Raw genomic sequence first — 23,111 nt, forward strand, 5'->3', positions numbered from 1 at the left:
TCACAAAAAGTACGATTTAAGTGCCTCAGGACTGTTTCACAAAGCTCAGTGTTTAATGGTTCAGAAGCACCGCAGTGATTTTCGCCCCATAGAGGTAAGGTCTTACTCCTTTGACGCTGACGTGGCTGCAAATGACGTACAGGTGCAAAACCAGACTTAGCAGCTTCTGAAGGGAAACTCTCCAGTTCTCCCTTGATAGGCTTTCTTCCACGGGATGTAACCTGCAGCAACGTAGATCTGAGCTTTCCGTATGGAGTGAGGGTTTGATATCCAAAGTTAGCAAAGAAGGGTCAGATGGGGAAAATCGACGTTAACAATTTATTTTGGGGTTTCATTAGACAAGATGCACTATCGCTTAATGTCCCATATAACGTTTGTAATTGAGTACAGAACATTGCATTCCTTACTTTCTAATGAGAGCTGTCTTGCAACGTAAGGTTGTCTGCTTTGGAACTTCAGCTCAGCCACTAGGGCGCCTGTCAGTGTGTTGGTGTGATTGTATTTACACAGTGCATGTAATCTGGGCTTCCTCAGCCCCAAACACTCCAGTGCAGAATCATAGGCTGTAGGCATCACTTAGTTATACAAATACTTCTACAACTATATGATACAAAAAAAAAAAAAAAGAGAGAGAGAGAGAGAGAGATTGCCTTTATCAAAGTTCCTTTGATTTTAACTGCAAACTGTTGTTGAGCAGCTCTGGTTTCCTTTGGATATGAATATGTACATTTCTTTGCATGTAACTTGGATTTTAGACTAAAACACCAACCTCTTGCTTTCCATGAGCCACAAAACTCATAGCCAAATGACATACGTATGAAACATTTTATTCTTTTCTTCTGAGACAGAATCCTTGAATCTGGGACTTGGGCTGTGATTTTGCTTTTTGCTCTTCCCACCCCTCTTGTCGTCTCAGTCCTTTTCCCACGTGGCCTCCAAGAGGTCATGGTCTCCGAAGAGCATGTGGACAAACACCAGTTGGTCGCCAAGCAGTCCTGCTGTAGAGGGAACCCAGCCAAGAGCTAAAGGACATCATCAGAGAGGGCTTCCTTGAAGAAATGGGCTCTACATTCAGTTATGAGGGCAGAGTAAGAGTCAGCCAGGAGAAGGAATCAAGAGGGTGACTCAGGTGGCAGGAGCAGCCCGGGTAGAGGCCTGGAGGCTTGTGGGGTGGGGACTCGGGGAGAGTGCCCTGTGTGGTCCAGGGTGGAGGGTGCCCCTGCTTGGAAGGACCCTGCAGTGGGCCTATGGATGGAGGGCTTTGGGGGAGCTTGGTTTTTTACTAGAACTGACACAGAAGAGGCAGTGAAGGGTGTCAGCAGAAAGTGACCCTCAGGAGAGGTACTCCTGGTTTTGCTTCTGATGTTCTACAGAAAGAAGGGGTCGGGGTGGGCGAGAGCAGCTCTGCCCGTCCCTTTGAGACCCACCCCTTCATTCATTTATTCATAACACATGCAATTCTGAGTGTCCAGGGGAGAGAGGGTGGACTCACAGTATTAAGCAAAATGTATTGCTTCTTGAGAGCTTAGCAGTGTCAGAAGTTGTCTTAGAGTAGAATGTTCTAGGAACACAGCAGGGGCACCTAACCCAAAGTGCAGAGGTTCGAGGGAAGGAAGGCTTCCTTGACAAACCGTCAAAATGAGCCTGGAGGCAAGTGGGAAGTAGCAGCAGGTCAGGGGGCACCTGAGGTCATTGGGGACCTGGGTACTGAGGTGAGGCTGGGCGAGCAGGGTCAGGGGTGGGGCTAAAACTCTACCAGGGAGCCTCTGAAGGGTTTGAAGTGGGGGTGAATGTAATCAAATTTGTGCTTTGGGAAGGCTGTCCTGGCTCTGTGTGTGTGTGTGTGTGTGTGTGTGTGTGAAGCGGGGAAGAGGGGGAGAGTGCCACCAACTGGGAGGGTCATTAGAAGACCATTGACAGGCTGGGGGACCACCAGTGGGAGAGGGGCGTCGGGGTTGCTTGGGGACGTCAGAGTCATTGTGGATGCCGGATTTCCTCATGGAGAGGGCTTATTAACGGGGACCCCCTAGCGGCACCTTGTGGCTGGAAGAAAACGGATGCAGCCAGGTGGACTTTTCTCTTCTTCCCTGCCTTGTGTGATGATCTTAGCTCAGCCAACATTTGGAACAGAAGAGCTAAGTTTCAGGGTAGTCCAGGAGTTTGTTGAGCTCGTTCGAGTGAGATCTGATAGGATTTAGGCTTGTGTTGAGATCTGCATGTTCACTTAGCTATAAACGTCCCGTCTTTTGGATTTCCATAGGGGTATTTATTCTTGATAAAGATTGCTTTCTTGGTGAGAGGAAATTTAATACAGCTGCTGTCTTTCTCAAAAAAAAATCTTATCTTTTAAGAAATTTAATATTCAAAAGAATAGCAACATTTAAAAGTGATAAAGTAAGGCTTTGGTGTACTTTCTTTGGTTTCTGAGTTAATGTAGAGGTAGAGCCTTTGCATTACTTAAATAGCACATCCTTGTCAGTATTTAAAAAGCTGTTAGTGAGCGCCCCAGGCCCCACTTCTCAAAGCATCATTAAATCTTGTTCTGAAATAGTGAAGTCATAAAGTTCTTGTTGGCAGAAGCCAAACAGTTGGTTTATAATGTGCAGCATAGCACCCTTTATAAAATAATAATAGGTTCAAAATTAAGACAGTGGAAGATAATTGATATTTTTAAAGCTGAAACATAAACTCTCGTGTTAATGTTGCAACTGGAAATTTCGAAAAGAAAAATCCTACTGTAATATCATCTACGTGGAATACATATATGTCTATCACGTTTGCAATGTAACTGCGCAGTGGTTTTTGAAGTCAGGACCATTCCAGCTGAGATACTGGCAGTGATGCTTGCTGGTTTTCAATGGAAGACCCTAAATTTGCCTTCTTAGCTTTATTCTTTTCTTTTCTGTTCTCTCTCTCTCTATCTTTTTTTTTTTTTTTTTGTAGTGAGAGGGCTCAGTAGTGCTTTGCCAGCATGATTTTGGGGCAATTTGGGGGCAGATATCGTGCACAAGCAGTGAGATATTTCCATGCATTTTACTTTCCGGACATCACCATGGAACATGTGGGGGTTTGTGCCTGCAGGCCGGGATGCTGCAGGACTCCCTGGTCCATCACCGTTATGTCTTGGAGCTGCTCCAGTCAGTGAATGACTTTCTGTGGCTTGGAGGTAAGGTGATCTGATGCAGATGATCAGATGTGTAACTAAGTACTGTTACTTGAAATAGAACACCTATCAAAAATAGCTCTAAAATACAGGATGAGGGAGGAGAATTGGCTGAGCTGCTTGCATGGGGAATATTCTCAGGTGACTCCCTCATTGTGTCTCCTGTCACTCCACACCCCCCCAGCCCTGCACGGCAGTCATGCTGAAGCAAGCATGCACTTTCTCAGAAACGCGCTGAATTTCCTTGTGCCTCTGTTTGTTGGCTTTTATTTTTTGAAAGCACATCTTGCCCTTTGCTTAAATGCCATCCCTGCCTAGTCACCTCTTACACTCATTCTTCTGGACCTTGTCCATACATAGCTGCTGAATGGATGAACAGAATGTAGTATCTCCATGTAGTGGAACATTATTCAGACGTAAGAGTGAATAAAAAAGAAAAAAATAATAAAGGGGAATATGAAAATGGCCACCACTTCTGGGAAGTCCACCCTAACTGCTCAACCCGCTCTTTTCCCTTCGAAACCCAATCACTTATGCTCCTCTCTACTCTATTTGATAGTACTTACCACCTTCTAATAAACTTTAACACTTTCAAAAAAAAAAAAGAGAGATGCTGATACCACTTCAACATGGACGAACCTTGATAACAGCACGTTAAGTGAAAGGAAGCAGACACAAACGGCCACATATTGTTGACTTCAGTGATCTGAAATGCTCAGAATAGGCAGAGGCAGAGAGCAGGTGATGGTTGCAAGGGGCTGGGTGGAGGGGTGTTGGGGAGTGACTGCTAGTGACAGGGATGTTCTTCTGGGGTGATGAAGTGTTCTGGAAATAGATGGTGGTGAGTGCTGCACAACCGTGAGTGTGCAGAATACTGCTGAGCGCTGTCTCTGGGAGTGCCTGTGGTTGGGGGCGGCTTTATTTTGTTCTCATCCGTGAAGAGTCATCTTGTGCTGAGGCCATTCTACTCCTGTGAGTGGTGAGGCTCTGAGACTTTGCAGAGTCATGTGTTATTTTCCCCCTTGCTGAGTGTAAGCAAAAAATTTTTAAGCTTGAGAAAATGCTCCATCTGCAGAAATGTCTTTCAGTTTTGCATGGTGTAAAAATCTTGAGAGATTTTTAATCGTTGAGGACAGCCTGTGGGGGGAAACAGCCCGTGAAGCCTGGGTGACACTGGGAAGAGCCTCGCTTCCATCCCTGACAGGGGTGGGGATTTCACCCCCGTTCAGGCAGTGAAGTGCCCAGACCCGTGAGCGGAGTTGACAATCGTGAATATTTACGTGTATCCGCTGCTTCATCTTGGATATTAATTTCAAGCTGAGTCAGTTTGTGGCGGCAGCCTCATCCTACATCAGGAATCTATAGTATCTGCTCTTTGAGGTGAAGACCTGACAGACTTGATTATTTAACAGTCTCCCTTGAATTGATATCTCAGATTCCTTTGTCAATAGTAAAACAGCAGAAATATAGAGGTCCTTTAATGCCGATGTGACCTGGAGCAGGTTTAGTCTCTGTGCCTCAGTGGCCTTATCTGTGGGTGTGGAAGATGATAACAGTGTTTCCCTCAGAGGGGCTGGTGAGGGGAGAGTGAGGAGCACAAAGGGAGGACTTACACGAGATGCTCATGAATGACAAAATTTAGTGCTCTCAGCCTGGTGAGGCCTCAGGGGCAGAGATGGCCGAACAGAGCAGTCCTAGCCGGAGCTCAATCCGTTGTTGGCAGCTGTTATGATCAGTATCACCACTGTGGGTTATCAGGCAGTTTTAAGACTTTGTAATAGGAATTCATGAATAATGTTAAAAGATTAGACAACTCAGATCCGGTTTACATAGTTCTCAAGATTTCCTATGAGAAATGGATATTTTTTCCCCATCTTAAATCTGAGTTGAGTCTCTAAAAAAATTCTGTATTCCTCCATCTTTTTGATTTAATTCTCCATTTCTTGAAAAAAAAAGTCTTTAAATGGCGTTACTGGTGTCTGAACTGAGGGTCTCATGCATGCTGAGCACATACTCTCTCAAGTGAGGTATAATCTCCCCCGTGATTTTTTTTTAAACTTTTCTTTCTTAGTATTCAGAGGTTAGAGGCCTCTAATTCTTTTTCTGGAGACATGTCCATGAACTTGTAAATCGATAATTAGTGGACAAAAATTGGTTTATGAAAAAATTCTATAAAACATTCTGCAATCCATTCAAAAGGAAATGCTCATTGACATAAAATGTTTCTCCTTTATGGTGATTTCTAATTTTTTGTCTGCCTTAACTTATTAAAAGTAATCCTCATCATCATAATGACCAAGCTTGCTCTGAGTGGACACCTCCCTAAGGCTAAAATGCTTTCCTCATATTTTACCTCATAGCAGGTGTTTAAGTGTAGGCATCAGTGTCTCCTTTTTTGCAGCTGAGGGATTGAGAAATGGGGCAGCTTGTCCAAAATCTCACACAGCTGGCGCTGGCAGACTCAGGGCTGGAACCCAGGCTGCACAGGATGCTTTCTCAATGTCTCCTCTGATCAGCCCCGTGTTGAGTGGTTTCCCGAACTCCTGTGAGTCCATAAGTGAACAATTTTAGCGGTCTCAGTTTGATGAAGCCTTCAAAGGAGAGACACCAGTGAGAATGTGAGACAGAGTGGCATAAATTGAAATTGTACATTTTCACAAATGTTGCATTCTCAGGCAATGGCTTAAAAAGTTTATATTTTTTTATTTTAGTGCTCTGTAAACACTAAAAACAAAATATTAAAAATGATTATAGTGCAAAATAGGAGTGGGCTTTGAAAGTCCAACCATTGCTAATGATGTTGCTTGTTTTTCTCTAGTGGTGCTTATTGACAGAAAAATTTACAAAGACTGAATTGGTTCTATGTAGTCTTAGTATGGAGGAAAGTTTTGTCAGTGAATATTGTAAGTAAAATCTTTACTCTTTTCTTTCCTGATGATGAATATGTAAGTTGTTTTCATGGCTTAAGTACATTTCCTCATTTGTGAAATTTGAGTGATGCCGTTTACCTTGTTTGACTGTGAGATGTAGACGCCTTTTATACGAAGCACCCAAGAGCTTCTTAGTAAAAATATGCTGTCACAAGGACAGATAGTTTAGAAGGATCAACTTTGAATACTAAAGAGGGTGGCTTGTTTCTGATGCATATTCAATATGCATATATATGAATATATGAATATGGCTTAAAGTAACAAGGATACAGGGTTTTGGGTGTGTGTGCAGTATGAAGGTTTAATGAAATCTGTATCATTCTAGTGAGACAGGGACTAGTTAAATCACCTTAAGCAGACGGCCTTGAAGATTATTTACACAGAATGTGTGTTGTTACAACTCAGAATTCATGTTGCCGTGTAACCATCCACTCAGACATTTAAATTCGTAGAAATCTGACCAGAACTCTTAAGTATAGAAAAATCCACATTGATCATTTTAAGGGAATAAGCTTCTTTCTTTTGTGATTAAAGAAATTTTGATTTATTTTTCTGAATGCTTAATAGGTTTTAAAATATCAAAACATTGATTTGACATGTCACTTTTTTTAATAGAATAAATCTCATGCTGTTTTAATGTGCAAATAAATGTTTTTGTATTTCAATACACTTGTATGATTTCCTGGCTCTTTGAGAAGTATTTTGCAAGATACTTAGATTACCTACTTTTGGAAAAATACAGACGTGACTTTTATGAATAGAGGTCTAGTACAGATCAGTTGGTTTTTGCTACAGTGCATGACATGAGGCCTAGGAGAGAGAGCTTTGCTGCTGATTGCCGGAAGTACAGATCCCAGACCTCAGTCTCCCCTCCTGTAAAATGAAGTGGCTGGACTGGATTCTTTCCTCTTCTAAGATGAGTTTCCATGAGCCTGTGTCTTTTGTTTATATTCAAGAGTATTAGCAATGTTAGATTAAATACTGAATACCCCTCCCTTCCCCGAAGCAAACTGCAGTATGTGCTACATAAGCTTTTAGTTATCTGATTCTTGTTTCTGATTCAACAGGCAATTTTTGTGTTGCATCTTTCCCGGCAACCTGGAAGGTCTTTTTAGCCATAGGAGGCGCTGTTGCACCTTCACACAGTCTTAATTTTCCTGTTTGTAAAAGAAGGCTTAACAAATATTTTTTTGCTTTGATTCCTTTGCTTAGTGCTTCAGAATAGCACAATGTCTATTATGTCTGTCTACCTGGAAAAATTATTCTGCTTATATCTTTGTTTTATTCTGTCATCTCGCTGTGAACATTTCAGACTTGCTGTGCAAACAATGGCAAAATCAGTCTTTTATTCCAGTGTTAGCAACCAGTGAGCCGGGATTTTATAAAGCAGCTAGAAGCGGCCTCTTGAGCACCTTAAAGCTGAAAAGTGTACTGAGTTCCCTGAGTATTGACCCAGCCGCTGTGTGTCATTTGGTGGGAGGTGATTTTGTACATAGAAGAAGGGGTGTAGTGATTTGACTTGGGTTTCGGTGCACGCGCTGCCACTGAGCCACGTGAGCCTGAGTCAGTTTGTTCTGAGTTTCTCCCTCGTCTGTGAGATGGGGATGCTCGTATATGCTTTGCAGAATTGTGAGAATCAGAAATTATGTAAATTGTTTAGCACAGTGGGAATGTCAAAGGGCTCATAAAGTTTAGCTCCTGTTTTGTATGAAGCCATCATTTTACAGTCTTTGGCAATTACTAAGAAACAGGAAAATAAGAAAAGCTGGTTTTATGATGAAAGTATTTGAGGAGGTTCCATAGTTCCTATACCCATAATTTAGCATCAGCAAAGTCAGGACCGTTACGCAGTCACCCTGAAACAATGTTAAGCCACAGAATTTTTTGGTACTTCATATATATTGGGGCTTAAGTGGACCCAATACTTATACACATGTTTTCTCCAGCAGCCAACTGAGAGATGACACAGAAGAACAGACAGGCGATTAATGTCTCCTTTATTACTGATGAAGCCACGTTCTCCATGAAATTCAGGGCTGTGGGAAAATGCGTGTCATGATACTGTGTCCCAGAATTAGAGACTCATGCAGTCCCAGTTAGCTCTGGGCCACAGCGAGCCTTCCCTTAAGATGATCTGCCCCATCCTGCACAGGGCTGCCCTGCCATGGAGCTGAGCATCCCGGGTGCTTCCCAAGGGTGGCCAACACTGGAGGGAAAGGAAAGGTTTCATATGCCCTGCTTGTCTCTCCAGACTCACACCTCAATCTGTTATTGGGAAGAGTGCTAGCCGTTGGCCAGGGGTCAGGGGTGTGAAGGGGGAAGCACTCTCCATGGACCAGAGGAGTGTGGAGGAGGCATCCCTTCTCTCAGTTTAAACAGGTGGTGGGATGCAACAGAAGGGTGCTCCCCAAGAGTTTATAAGAGGGGAAATAAGGATTTCCTTTGGGACTCAGACTAGCCATGAAACACAGAAGATGATTAGTAGGGAGACTTGTAAATCACTTTCTTATTAAATTCACATTTGTTGAGCACCAAAAATGTGCTACATTCTTTTCTGAGCGTTTTACAGAAATGAATCCTTCAAACTTCACAACAAGTGAGTAAGGGATATTTGATTGTTATCCCAGGTTTACAATGTGGAAATTGAGGCATGGAGAGAGTAAGTTGGCCAAGGTCACAGAGCTAGTAAGTGGCAGAGCTGGTATTTAAACCCTGGCTGTCTGGTTTCCAGGCTCCCAGGGATGGGCTTTGGGTGTTTAGAGGTATCTGCATCCCTGGATCTCTGTACCTCTGTGCATCACTTAGCCCAGAAAGGACAGGGAAAGGAGAGTTACACAGGTGCTCACAGTCGTGTCTCAGCCACTGTCCACGGACAGTGCACCGTGATTGGCGTTAAATGTCTTCTGGGCAGCAGATCTGTTCGTATAACAGAAATTTAGTCCACTGAGTTAATCTAGAAACCCTTCCTGCTCTGCTTCTGTCCATGGTTGCCATGTGACTGCCTGCCCGTGATTGGGCCACTGAGGAGAATCTGTACTCATAGTTGAACTCTGATATTTCAGTCTGGTTCGTAGTTTCACATCTCCTGTTACATTAATAAATTCAATTTCTGGTTTTCTTGCATCACTCTCTCATGAGTTTGGTTAATGTGACATCAGTCCATCGGATCCCAGGGTTGCTGACGGTATAATTTCTGAGCACGTTGTGGCACTTCTACCCGTGCGGACCTGGGTGGCAGTTTTCCGCCTTCCGCACGGATTTCCCCGAACAGCAGGGTCCTCTCCCACCCCCGGATGTGAGGCTGGGAGCTCTCAGAGTAGGCCAGTCAGAGGCCAAGTCCACCAATCAGAAAATAATGAAGTCCTTGGAAGTGGGTTTAATAGAAAAAAAGGGCTTCCAGGTAGTCCGATGGGCTGTTCGATTCCATTTGGTGAAAAGCTATCCGCTGTTTCTGGTTGAGCTGCTTCTTTGCTGTTGAAAAGTCTGGATTACATGGAGGGATTTTAAAAAGCAGAAAGGTGTGATTTCATGTGGTACATCCACACCGGTGAGAAGTGATGGATGACCGCCTGTGTGAGGCATAGACAGAGTCTTACAAACTTCATAAAACAGCTTTAAAAGCTCTTCCATCTGAGTGCATTTCATATGGGGTCCAGTTCATCACTGGTCACCCTGAGAGGGCAAATAATTGATAATGGCAGAAAGGACACGGAGGCATCAAAAAGTCTCAGTCATGTTCCCTGTTTAAAGGATGTGGCACAATGTAATATATTTGAGCTGGTTCTTCACTGAACAGTTTTGAGTGTTTTCTGGGACTCACCAGTGCACCAAGGTTCCTTGCAGCTGGGTGTACCCTCAGTGCAGCTCTGTCAGCCCTCATCCTGGGCTGACGTGGTGTCACGGGGAGCAGGACGGTCAGCATCCCCGGCTCCTCCGAGCTCCGTTTCTTCATCCGCAATGCTGGGTTTCTCTTCGGTGTCTACTTAGTAGGGTTGCTGAGAATCACACCTGATGGTGGTCAGGGGCGATTTGTGGTTGTCTCTGTGATTGTCATATAGTGAATATTTGATAGAAACTCTTGTTTTTTATTAAAATTATGGCTCCTAGATTGCAGTGTTTTTTAGTCTGCATTTACTCTTTTTATAAATTTATTCTTATTTTTAAATAAGCACTTATTTTTATTTATTTTTATGAAGGTACTGGGGACTGAAGCCAGCACATTGTGCATGCTAAGCAGGTGTTCTACAACTGAGTAATACAGACCCTTCTTGTCTGAACTTAAAAATAAATATTTCAATACACAAAATAGCTCTTAAACACCATCATGGGACCTATTTTCTGTATAGACAATTGAATACATATGCTATTTCAATAAGAATAAATGTTGTTGGGACATACTTTCTGAATCTGTTTACGTGTTTAAAAACGATCATAGGTAGTGATAAACACGAGTCTTGGATCCACTACTTAGGGTCTGTTTTGCCATCATGGGAAATTATATTCTACAGAGAAGGCTAATTGGGTCTCGTTGATATTTGGATGATTTAGCAGATGATGAAGGCTTTCAAAAGCTGACAGTTTTGTATTTTAAACTAACTACAAAGTTATCTTCTATAAATTGGAAGTCCTCAGCTTGTGAATTGCCCAGTAATTCAGTGTGTACATGTATGTGTATCTGTGAACGTGTGTGTGTGTGTGTGTTTGTGATTTCAGGAAGGTAGAAATAAGTTCCATATAGCCTTCTGATACCTTTCTCTTCCAGTTCAAGGCGTAGGCATATATTTATACAAATAAATTGATACTCTTTTGTCATTTGGCATATTGGTGGGAATAAAAGGTTCTCATACTTGTTTCAGAAGGGTTGGGGAGAATGAGCTTAGAAAATAGGAGGAGATAGAGGCAGGAAGGTTCTTTACTCTTTGTGCAGGATGAGAAACAGTAGCTTTTCTTTTTTCCACTAAAGCAAACTGGCACTGAATTGTAACATACTATTACTCAGAATTGCCTTTCTGATCAGATACGAGTGCCTCAGATTTTTCAAGGCAATATGAATGATGAAATGTGTTTTAGCAGTTATCTTTAAATGTAGTTTTGTTTTTTAAGTAAAAGGCTATAGCCTGTTCTTTCTTCCAGCGTTACAAGAATTTCCCATTGATCCAGGTACATGAAAATTGTGCTTAGATTCTTCGGGTTATTGCTTTTTTTTTTTAAGTGCTTATTTCATTGTGGTGTGAATGAATGTTTAAAATTTCTGGATTTTGATGTTTAGAACATGCTGATTTATCAGAACTGTTAAAAACCTGATTGTTGTTTGGTCCTCGTTTGGTGGGGCATCCTATTGATTTCTGTTGTCTGTTAAAGAGGGAAATTCTTCCTCTAGCCTGTAGATCATTAAGTGAATGGTTTGCAGTGTGCCTTTAAAATTCTTTGAATGCATTGAGCATGTTTGTCCAGTGAATTTTGAATTGACTCATAGTAATGACTTTGATTATGTGGCTTTTGCTCCTCTCCACATGAATTTGAATTCTCTGTTGCATTTTGTATACGTGTTCTTAACAGGGGAAGAAATTTTGCATTTTTTACATAGGTGGGTTTTCCTATCCCCTCTGAATGCCTTCTGTAATTGATACAGCGAAAATCTGTTATTGCAGTGCTTAATTATTTCATAAACTATTTTTTGGCTTAATCAGAAACAATGACAAAGAATGATAATAAAAAACATGAAAACCTTCCTTCCTTTGAAGAATAGAAATGAGGTGGTCAGGCTCACGCGTGCTTTGTACCTGACACCCTTACTTTCATGTCATTGTGTATCATGATTCGGAGATAGAGTTGCTTCAGGTTTGTAGATATTTGTTTTAACATTTGTGTTGAATTCATTCTCTACGCTGATGTTTCCTGTTGCGTTTGTGGAAAGTGTAGATAAAGGGAAACAGATGCTACGTTTTGTATTCAGGAGGCCTGAGTTGCTGAAGAGAATAGAGGGTGGGCTGAGGAACAGAGTGACACTCCCTCACCTCCAGGCTGAAATTGATGAACAATGAAATCAATTAGGTGTATCGGTATTTATTTGACCAATAGAAGTCAGAGGGCCCAGACTGTCTAGTTATGCGCAATGGAAAGTACTGAATTCACCTGCAGAATTAGGTGATTTACCAAGTAGAAGCAGCTTAGAGCAATCAGAAAAATCAGTTCTATGATGAGATATAAAAAGAATATAATATCTATTATTTCTGAAACTTTTCTATGTTAAGTTGTGTAGAGCTAAAATTAAGTTCCAAGCACCAGGAGTTAAGAGTCTGGGTGGTTCTGTGGGATCGTTATTCAGGGATGTGTCTAGACCCTGCTGGAATGGCCGAAGCTGGCAGGAAAAGACCCAGAGCCAGGATTTGTCATCCTAGGGTGTCCTCCATAATGGTTCCATGTGATAACCCATGATTGGGTTAACAAATTTAACAGACACCAGATGCATGTCAACTTTAAGAAGAAAAAGTGTGCTTAGTAACTGCTTTCAAGCAAGCACCTGTGCATCCTCACTCCTGTCTCCTTGCCATAAAAAGCAGAGACAATGCCTTGCTTGCATATTTGAGGTTTTAGATAGCACTCTGTTCATTGCACAGCAATGACCCAGGCCATCAGCTATAAATGCTGGGCGTGCGTGCTGTTAGTCTATTATCCACAAAACACGGACCTGGCTGGACTGTTGGTCTGCTTTTAATGAATATCTAAAGAATTTATCTTGTTCCCCTCTCCCCATGACTACCCTAAAGGTAAACTAAGCCTTTTTACTCATTGTGGATTCTACAAGCTCTGTCTCATCCTGTCTTTCCCCAAGTTCCTGTTTACTATCACACAACTGTTAAAGACTATTTTCTTTGATTATACACAATAAATATGGGAGCATTTGAGAGGCTCTTGGAGTTGGCTCCCTACTCCTTCTCGCTTTCTTTCCTTTTTCCACAGTCTTGAGTCATTCATTCCATGTCGGTAAGACTTCTGTCAGCCAGAACCCACAGTTCCAGGTGAGAAGGATGCAGACTTTATCTCTCCTACCCTAGGGAGAGAGAGAAGAGAATTGAGATCTGCTCCCCCGTGGTCCCTTCCTGCCCCAGGGCCACTCCAGTTCACCTGCAGCCTTCTGGCCTCTGCTCTCAGGGCCTCTGTCCCAAGACTGACATCAGCCTTTTTTTCCCTTGTCAATATTTCCTGTGCCTTTCAGAAGTTGGTCTCTTCTCTGCAATTACACCCTGGCAGATGTGATGGTGGTCAGCGTGCTGGTGGGCAGTTATTTGGGGACTCCCAGGAGACATTCTGATTCTCCTGAGTCTCTCATTCGGGGTTACAAAACTGTCGAGCACCGGAGGAAGCCCATTCACGTGAGGTCAACACAATATCACATCACTTTCATTTTGTTTTTGAATTTTCAGTGGAGAAAGTATTTGTAGCAAACTGTTCCAGATTTTCGGCCGCCTACTTTCCTCACCATTATTTCCTTGTTGGCTCTGGCGCTTGTTTAAAGAACCAGGTTTCTTCTCTGGTCATTTCTAGCATCTGGGCTTGCCGAATCCTTGATCTGCATTTGAAGCAGAATGCTTCTTCGTGATGTCAAACTGATTTTCCTTGTCATGTCTTAATAATTTGTGTACACTCAGCAACTCTTTCAAGTGAAATGCTCTTTTCCAATTTCGGTTAACTCACATTTGCTGAACTCCTGCTTTCATGCTGAGGGCAGTTTCTTCTTCCTGTAATAAAATTTAGCAATTTGCATTTACTATAGGAAGGTAACTGGCTGGAGGTGCTTTTTTTCTTACCAGTTTTAATAACAATTCACCCATTAAAATGTACGGCGGTTTTTACTCTATGCCCAGAATTGTTCATCCCAGTCAATCTTAGAACATTTTCATCCCCCCAACAGGAAGCCCCTTACGCATATGCAGACATTCCCATCTTCCCCATCCTCCCACAGCCCCAGAAAGCCACTTTTCTCTCTCTGTGGATTTGCCTGTGCTGGAAATTTCATGTAAATCTAGTTACTTCATGTAAGTGGAACCATCTATTGTGACTGACTTCTTTCACACTGAGTAACGTTTTCAATATTTGTCCAAGTTGTGGCCTGGGTCAGTACTCTATGCTTTGCTATTCCTGAATAGTACTCCACTGTATGGCTGGGCCCCTCTGTTTACCCATTCATCACGTGATAGACATTTGTGTTGTTTCTGCTTTTTGGCTGTGATGAGTAATGGCGCCGTGAATATTCCTGTAGGAGTTTTTATGTGAACATTTGTTTTCAGTTCTCTTACGTGTGTGCTCAGGAAGCAAAATTGCCTGGTCATTCAGAAACCAAATGTTCAACTCTCTAAGGACCTGACAGGCATTTTTCCAAGTTGGCTACGCTGTGTTATATCCTCACCAGCAACGGCTGCGACCTCCGTTTCTTCTGTGTCCTCATTAGTGCTTGTTACACTTTTTTTGATTATAACCTATTGTAGTGAGTGTGAAGCGGTTTCTCCTAGTGGTTTTGACTTGATTTCCCTTACAGCTAATGATATTGAACATCGTTTCTTTGTGCTTTTTGGCCATTTGTATATTTTCCTTGAAAAATATTTTTCAGATCCTCTATTCATTTTTTAATTGAGTTGCCTTTTTATTGTTGAGTTGTAGGAGTTCCTTTTTGTTTTTTTTTTTTTTTTATAGATACAAATTCCTTATCAGATAAATGATTTGAAAAAATTTTCTCCTGTGTGTTGTTTTTTCACTTTCTGGATGGTGACATTTGAAGCAAAGTTTTAAATTTTGATGAACTCCAATTTATCTCTGTTTTCTTTTTTCCTTGTGCTTTTGGGGTAATATTTAATATCTGAGGTATTTTATTTAACCTTTTATATATAAAATAACTTAATTATTAGGACCGTTCTAGGAGACAGGTGCTGTTGTTGTCCCCAGTCTATGGATAGGAGACTGAGATTCAGAAAATTTCACTGACTTATCAGTGTCAAAGCTACACAGTGCTGTTGGAATTCAGACCCTCATGTTTGTCCCAAGCATCTGTGATCCTCACCACCATGCTCCACTACTTCCTGGAACCGTTAATGAAAAAGTCTTTACTTTTTTGATTTCTTGTTTTTGTTTTTCTCATTGGGGCCTCATCTCCTCATTTCCTTAAAGAGATCAGTGTAGGTTTATTTTAGGTCTCTTGTAGGCAGAAGCATTGCTATCAGTTAACTTCTTTATTACTCACTCCCCAGTGATGGCTTTTGCCAATTGACCTAATCAAGTCATGCTTAAGTCTTTCCTTCTCATGACACTAACAACAGAGTCATGACTTACTGAATGCTCAAAGCAGAAAGTACTTGATTGATTTTATTTTGCTAACCAATCAAACCAATCAAATAAATACCCGGTGTTGAAACATACGGTAAGCCCTCCAGAATAGGGTCACTGTCTTCCTTGTGTTTCGTTTGTTTGGTCACAGTGTCTGGATAGTGCCTTGCTGTCCAGCAGTTTTGTTAGGATACGGTGCTCGTGAATCATTCTAAGGACAGAATTTTGACAACAGACTGTGTTGTTCATTCCACGAGGGAAAAGTTAATATAGAAATACTGCTCAGATCTATTTTAAAATTAAGTTTGGAATTTTGAGAAGAGTTCAAGAAACCATACAAAGAACTTTTTCACTAATTTTAGATCTATCTTAGACACATTATGGTTACATAGCAGAGTAACTTATCAAGAAGATTTGACAAGAGTTGTTTATTATTGATTATTTGTTTTAGTTGAAATATTCTACATGGGATAAAATATTCAGTGCCCATAAATGAACAAATATGTTTGTATTTCTATGCAACATGGGAGTAGACTTCATATGTTTCTATATAATATATATGACTGTGTGTTTTAATCTGTCTTTCAGTGTTTTTATAGTTTTTCAGCAATGTTGTAACTTTGGAATTCTTCTAAGAAAATCACCTCAGATTCTAGTGCAGTTTGTACTGTGTATGCTGTCTTATGCATGGGATTCCTCTGTCCCCTTAGTGAGGAATTTCCTCTTCTATTGAGTTAGTATCAGAGTTCAAGGAACTGTGATTTCTAGGCCTTTGCTTTCCATGTGTTTGCACTTGGGTGTCAATCACAATTTTCCCTTTCTTGAGTTTTCATTGTTCAATTAGAATTTTTGAAAATAACTTAATTTGTTGCATCGGTCTCCCTAGAAACTTGATGTGTTTGTGCTTTTCAGTTTTCAATTAATGAAAAATGTAAATACACCCTTGTTTTTAAGTAGTCCTTTTTCACTAGATATTTGTTTACCTCTTTATAGTTAAAATATTTTTTTCCCAATGAGTGAATCGGTTTGTATATTTTAAAACAACCCTTACTTTTTATTCTTTTTATTGTAACAGTTATATTCATTGTAGAGAATTTAGAAAATAAGAATAAACAAAGTAATAACTTCACAATGGCCTCTAATCTCACTGGAGATACAGTTGTAAGGATTGAAATTGAGAATAACAAGTCCTCTTAAATTGTTCTTCTTTTTCAAGTACGTTTTGGTTACTGAGACCCTTGAATTCCCATATGAATTGTAGCAGCAGCTAGTCAGTTTCTGCAGAGGAGCCCGCTGGGATTGTGATCGAGACCACGTTGAATATACGGATCGCTTTGGGGAGCACTGCCATTCCAAGAGCTCTGTCTTCTGATCCAGGAATATGCGTGGTGTGTCTGTCCAAGTATTTAGGTCTTCTTTAATTTTTTTTCAACAATGCTTTGAGTTTACAGAGTTTTATTTTACTTTTTGTTTTTTGCCTTTATACTGAGGACAAGTGTGCAAGGTACCAGGATCAGAAGTGTATTTGAGCCCCGCCACTTGCTGCCACCATGGTCGCTGCGCTCTTGCTTTGCCCGCTCTACAACCTTGCACAGAATAGGACCTCAGTAACTCTCTCTCTCTCTTGAATGATTGTATGATTGTTGGATGATGCTTGAGAGTCCTTGTGATGATTTTATTTCCCCAGCCTTTCCCCACTTCTTTACTATGCCCTTTCACTTCCTTTCCTCCAGCCTGGGTTTCAGTCTACATGTGGCATTGATTTTTCTTGTCTATAGACACTTCCTTTCACTTGTTCACGATCATTTTACATGTGGGCTGTGGAAAATTGCTAGATGTCAAGAAAGAGCCAATCGATTGCATGCTAGTATTTTTAGAGTGTGTTACTGTTTTATCGATTGAAATTAAATCAGGCTGACCCCCTGAGCCCTCCCGTGAGCTGTTTTCGCCTTCCTACAGGTGATAATGCTCTGGTTGCTGAATGTGCCCTTCCCCAGACTTGGTTTTGGAGTTAAGTCACCATCAGTGGAGCCCTCTCTTTAAAAGATGAAGAGAACATTTGCTCCTTCTCCCTGGTTGGGGACTTGGATGAGATGAGGTACCAGATAAAGAATGGAGCCCCACCTCATTCTAACACCCGCTAGTTCCATTACTTTCTCCAGGGAAAAAGAGTACAATTCAACACTATAAACATTGATTGTGAGCTAATGAGATAGACAGGACAACCGATCATTTATTAAATATCCTTTCATGCCAGAAACAAATGTATTATACACACAAAAAGCACGCAAAGCCCGGTAGTACCGTGATTACAAACGTGGGTCCGAGTTCGAGTCCTGCTCTGGAGTGACCAGTCCTGAGAGATGGAGAAATGTTAGGTCAGCTTAGCTTCTCCCGGACTTGTTTGCTGTCCTGCAAAGACGGGCTTGCTAGGCGTCCCTCCCCCTTAGAGGTGCTGTGAGGTGTAAATGGCGCGTGGGCAGCCCGAGCACAGCTGCTCATTCCTCGTAAGGGCAGGATAGCATAGCTTTTGTGATTACAGTTTTATGACCGTCCCGTGTAGACTCTTAGTGCTCCGAAGGGATGCCTTGTGGTTTGGAGATGGGATTCTCACTTCTGTAAATACCCAAGGATTGTGTTATTGGGCCGTGCTGATTTGAATCTATTCTTTAGAAAGTACATATTGTAGATATATTTTTCAAGCATGCATGCTTTTTTCTTTTATTATTTATAGTTCTACCCTCTCTCTTGGTGGGACTTTTCATGGAATCCAGGAAATAGTCCTAAGCCACCTGCCTCTTCACACTTCTCCGTGGTGGTTTTCTTCCCTGACTAGAAGAGGGTTCTGCATAGGAAATTTTCTTTGTTCCCCTTTTCTTGGAGTCTCTCTGTCTGTCTGCCCATCTCTCACCTGTCCATCTGTCCATTTATCTACACACTGAATCTTCTGACATGTTCCAAAAAGCATTTCAGGCAGCTTACAGAACAGATACCAAATAAACAGGTGAGGAAATGGGGCCAAGTTCAGACAGTGAGGCTAGGAGGCAAGCCTGTGTGAGTGTTGCAGGCATGAGAGACACACGTCTGCCCTGTGACTTATAAGATCGACAGCAACAGTGTGCCTGAGGCTCCCAGCAGACACAGGGAAACAGGGTTTGTGGGAGATGCTCACTGGCTGCGAAATAAATAAGTGGCTTAGGAGATGCCCAGCCTTTCCAGCTACTAAGGCTTAGGAGAATATTTTGAGTTTCTTCCAAAATCAGAGTATTGCATCTTTTCTTTTTTCAGAGATCTATGTATAGTTTGTGTCATTCTATACCTGGTAATTTCTCCAAAACTGCTTCCCACGTGAGTCCCATGACTCGGGAATGGGGTGGTTCTGCTCATTGACGGGGGTTGGCCAGAAACAGAAAATGACAGCCTCAAAGGAGCCTGGGATTTGTCAGTTATGTTTTGTCAGTCCTGTAGAGTTCAAACTCTTTCACAGTATCTCTCCATCTGAGGCGGCAGCGTGCTCTCTTACCAGCATCAGGAGCTCAGGACCACAGGATGGTGCGGGCTGAATGCACTGCCGTCAAGGCAGCTGTGCTAGTCACTGCAGGTGTGGTTCTTTTACATAAGGCATTTCATGTTCTTTACTAGAATGTTTCAACAGAGAGTTAATTAACTGAGTCAATTCACATTTAATAAATATGATGCTTTGTTGAAAAGACAGTTATAGGCAGAATATAAGCTGTGAAGACTTTAAAAACGGTTTCATTACTGAAATTTCAGTAGGGAAGATACACAGTTTATCTTATTTATTCCTCTCTTTTAAAGTAACAAAGAAACAAGACAGAAAAGGCAGAGGATGGTTTCTGTTCTTCCTCTCCGCTTGCAGGTGCCCTCACCTCCAGTAGCATTCATCCAGACACCAGCACTGACACTGGCCGTGCTCAGAACTGCCTCAGACCTGAAGACAAAACTGACAAATAGAAGGGGGCTACGCCCTGTTACAGCAGGTGCCCTCACTTTGTGGGTCCTTATGTAACTGCACGATGTTAATCAGGATCGCCCGTTCTACATTGTGTAGCGCTGCTGCGGTGTCTCCTAGTTACTTGTTTCTGTAAGTATTCATGTATTATTCCCCAATGCGTGGTACTACACGCCTAAAAATGCTTTTTTCAGAGGAAAAATAATTTGCATTTAATATAATAAGTCTGAAAAAAGGGGCAAAAGAGTCTATCCTGGTCCCGCTACTCAGAGATAATAATTAACAATTTAACATTTATTTTCTGTTCTTTTCGTCAGTGTGTATCAGCTCTGTCATAAAAACCAGTGAGCACTCTGTCCCTGTTTACTGTGCGGAGATCTCCATTTTCCATTCGGCTTATTACATGTTTTTCTACAATATTCTATCTCCCCTGGCATGATTTTTAATGACCAGTGTAGCATTCTGTCTTAAGGAATGCATCATCCATTTTACTTCGGACTTAAATAAACTTTTAAATTCCAAGTATACTTAACTGAAATACTGAAAAGAGAACTGTGGTGGTACAGGAAGGCCCCTAACTCCCTTCCCATTATTTCCTGAGAGTAAAAGCTGTGGAAAATTTCGTATATATATTTCATGACCTTTATGCCTATGAGATACATATATATACACATATGAGAAATCAATGTATAGGTGTGTGTATATTTGATTTATTTAAAAATGAGACCATACTATATGTTTTTCTGCAGCTCGCTTTATACACTCAGGGGTATATCATAGACGTCCTCCCACTCCAGACTCACCCTGTCCTTTCAGATAGATTGGAGGGGTCTCCTGATGTGCGGGTGTCGTCTCTTGTCCACGGACACATTTGGTGGGAGACTGCTGTGGACAAGACCCTGGACCACGGCCAAACGCCGGATCCCTCAGCAGCCGCAGCTCGCCGTGATTTACCGTAATATTGTCTTAATGGTGGACAGTTAAGTTTTCTCCACTTTCCACTGTCAGAAAGAATGTTTGACTTGCATCCTTCTTGTACAGACATTCCTGTGATCTTGTATGTATATTCCTTTAGTTAAGGCTTCTGGAAATTTAGTCCCTGGATGTGACATTTACATTCATCACAGACTCCTTTCAAGTGACTCTAGAAATTCCTTCTCCATTGGGGAATGAAAAAATGCACAATTACTTATGTAACCAATTCTCTATCGCTGGATATGATTTCACTTCAGTTTTTCTTCCCACCTTTGTAAACAGTGCTGTGTAAATGCCCTGATGAATACATCTGTTTGGACTGATTTTTTTTTTTCCTAAAGGAAACGATTCCTAGAATTGGAGTTGAGTCAGTGCGTACGTACGTTTTTCAGAGTTTACATATCCATTGATATGTCATCCTCTGAAAAAGTCGCTCATGATTTGTTCTCCCACAGATGGACACTAACTAGAATATCTTAAAAATATTCACCAATATGATAAGCAAAAGTGCTTTTTCATTGTTTTAGTTTGCATTTGATGACCAGTGAAGTTTTGAGCTTTTTTCACTCTTTAGCCTTTTGAATTTTTTAAAATGAATGATTCATTTTGTCCTTTGGAAACATTTAAGTGAGGGAGCTTCTTGTTGCTTTGTGACAGCTCTTTGTATGCTATGAAAATTTACTTCGTGACTTCATCAACATGTATCACAGAGCTTTTTCTTGTCATTTCTTTCCTTTCATTTTGTTCAGAAACAAGATTTCCTTTTAATCTTGTTGTGGCTCAAACTACTCTTAAGATAATAAATGTCTTCCTTATGGGTTTTAACTTTGACATTCTTAGAAATACTTCCTTATAATGGAATAAATCTCTTATGTAGGTTTTTTTAATCTCTAAGGTGGTGATTATAATAGTACTTGTTATAGTGAGGAGAAGTTGAGTTAATAAGAGCAAAGGGTTGTATTTGCTGTTATTAGTACTTTTTATTATTTACATCACTATGTGCAATTTATCTTGTGGTCATTATGACAGGAATAAAATTTATTCTTTCTAGGTGATTCTGATTGTCCCAGGACAATTATTGAATTCATACTTTTCTCTTTGATTTGAAATCCCACCTGTACAAAATAATTACATACACTAGAGTCTCTTTTTGAGCTCATGGTTCCCTTCTGTCAATCTCCCTTCCTTACTCCAGCACCATATCTTACATATTGTAAAAATTTATTTAATAACTGGCAGTCTGATTTTTTTTGATTCTTTTCTTCCATCCCAAATTTTCTTGTCTAGTATTATGACTTTATTATTCCTGAAGAGTTCCAAAATATTTTGTTCAAGTTAAAAAAAATCAGATTGGAAATTTCATGGGAGTTTTTAGTAAGTTTTGAATTATTCTTAGGAGAACTTACATCTTTACAAAACTGTTTTCCTCCATGCAATATGTTTATGTCTCTACATTCATACCGCTTACTTTAACCCTCAGTATAGTCCTGAAGTTTCTCCATTTAGAACATGGGCATTATTTTTGAATTTATTCCAGTTTATTGTTTATGTTTTTGTTAATTTTGTGAGAATTTTTTGCTATTATATATTTAAATGCTTAAAACTGACATTTAGAAAGGAAGATTCGGTTTGTCAATACTCAATTTGTAACTTGTCATTTAAAATTGTAAGTATTAAGCACTTGTTCCAGAATCCTTTCTTTTCTGTTTTTAAAAATTTGTTTCCAAGATTGTCAAAATGGTCATAGCTAAGTAGTATAGGTGGGGAGACAAATGGAGAGAGGTAGTGTGGCTCATGTACAGACTATGAGCAGTTTCATGGCTGCCTTTAGGCTGGAGAAGCTGCAGAAGAGCCCAGGTTAGACCGGGGGTGGCTTTGTATGCACTTGAAAGCCAGCTTTCCTGCCTGTATGGTGAAGCCTGGTGGGCGTGGCAGGTAGATGATCAAGGTCTGATCAAGGTCATTGGCTGCACAGAGCGCTGTGTCTGTGAGAACTGGAGACCATTACCATGGGAAATGCTTGGCGCCAGGAACACTGCAGGGGAGCTGGGGAGCCTGTGTGTTAAGGATTTTCCAGTCCTGGGAGTGGGAAGATAAGACTCTACATTCAGATCTGAGTTTGAATTCATCCTCTCTTGTTTACTGGTCCTCTGACTTTTGTCAAGTTATACATCCTCTTTGAACTCCTGTTTTCTTGTCTCTCAAAACAGGAGAATTACAGCCTGCTGCTAGAGTGTTTGATCAGTGTAAATGATTTGTGTCTATAAGATGCCATGTACAGCCACAATCTCAGTGAGAAATGGGTTGTCGCCTCTTCTTCTTCAACTCAGTGCTCGGTAAGACATCGGGGGAAAGCCAGTCCCTAATTTGTTGTGATGCAATGAGGAACAAAATTAACGTCTTGCCTTTCCCTAGCAGTATTCTTTCTTCTTTGTTTCATTTACCTCTTTCCTCCTTTACTCTCCCCTTTCACCTCCTCCACCAAAAGAAACTGAGACTGTCTCAGAACACTAGATTCAAATTACTTTAAATGTTGGCTCATCGCCATGAAATTACAGTGACATTAAAAAAAATCTGTACACATCCCAGACGATTATATTTGATTTATACACACACACACACACACACACACAATCAGGATGCCTCCCGTTTGCTGAAGGAGAAGGACCACTTTTTCTGAGTTTTCATTCACTGAGCGTGAGAGGAAAGTCTCTTAAGCAGAAATTCACCTGGCTTCGTGCATGGTTTT

At 41.1% G+C, this 23,111-nt stretch overlaps 1 long non-coding RNA gene across 1 annotated transcript in view; it reads left to right on the forward strand.

The window, feature by feature from the left end:
• LOC135320845 (uncharacterized) overlaps positions 1–23,111 on the forward strand; it is a 51,190-nt gene that overhangs the window by 13,820 nt on the left and 14,259 nt on the right. Inside the window, exon 4 of the long non-coding RNA XR_010380193.1 lies at positions 2,944–3,166. This is a non-coding gene — a long non-coding RNA (uncharacterized LOC135320845). The remainder of the gene's footprint in view (positions 1–2,943; positions 3,167–23,111) is intronic.

This window comes from Camelus dromedarius, unplaced genomic scaffold (genome assembly GCF_036321535.1).
Source record: "Camelus dromedarius isolate mCamDro1 unplaced genomic scaffold, mCamDro1.pat HAP1_SCAFFOLD_185, whole genome shotgun sequence".
Taxonomy (NCBI): domain Eukaryota; kingdom Metazoa; phylum Chordata; class Mammalia; order Artiodactyla; family Camelidae; genus Camelus; species Camelus dromedarius.